The sequence below is a fragment of the Mandrillus leucophaeus genome, unplaced genomic scaffold, assembly GCF_000951045.1.
Source record: "Mandrillus leucophaeus isolate KB7577 unplaced genomic scaffold, Mleu.le_1.0 Scaffold171, whole genome shotgun sequence".
NCBI classification, from domain to species: domain Eukaryota; kingdom Metazoa; phylum Chordata; class Mammalia; order Primates; family Cercopithecidae; genus Mandrillus; species Mandrillus leucophaeus.
The window spans coordinates 100-478 of NW_012101710.1; positions in this window are offsets into that span (position 1 = coordinate 100).

Genomic DNA, 379 nt, shown 5'->3' on the forward strand with positions numbered 1-379 from the left:
CATTGACCATCTTGCTAGCAGGGGTTACAGGTGTAACAAGAATGGATTTCTGCTGGCTGATGGTCCACGGTGTAGCGTGACTCGGGGAACCCAAGAACTCAATGGCAAAGCTGCTCCAAATTCTCCTGCATGCTTGTTCTTTTCTTTTTGCCCTTTTTTCTTCTTTCTTCCCCTTCCTCTCCTTTTTCTCCTTCTTCCTGTCCTTCCTTCCTTCCTCTCTTCCTCTTCCTCTTTATCTCTCTCTCTTTTTTCCTTTCTCTCCCCCTCCCTTCCCCTTCATCACCTAGGCTGGTGTGCAGTGACACAATCATACTTTACTCCAGTCTCCAACTCATGGGCTCCCATACTTTTTCTTTTCTTCCTTTCTCTCTCTCTCTCT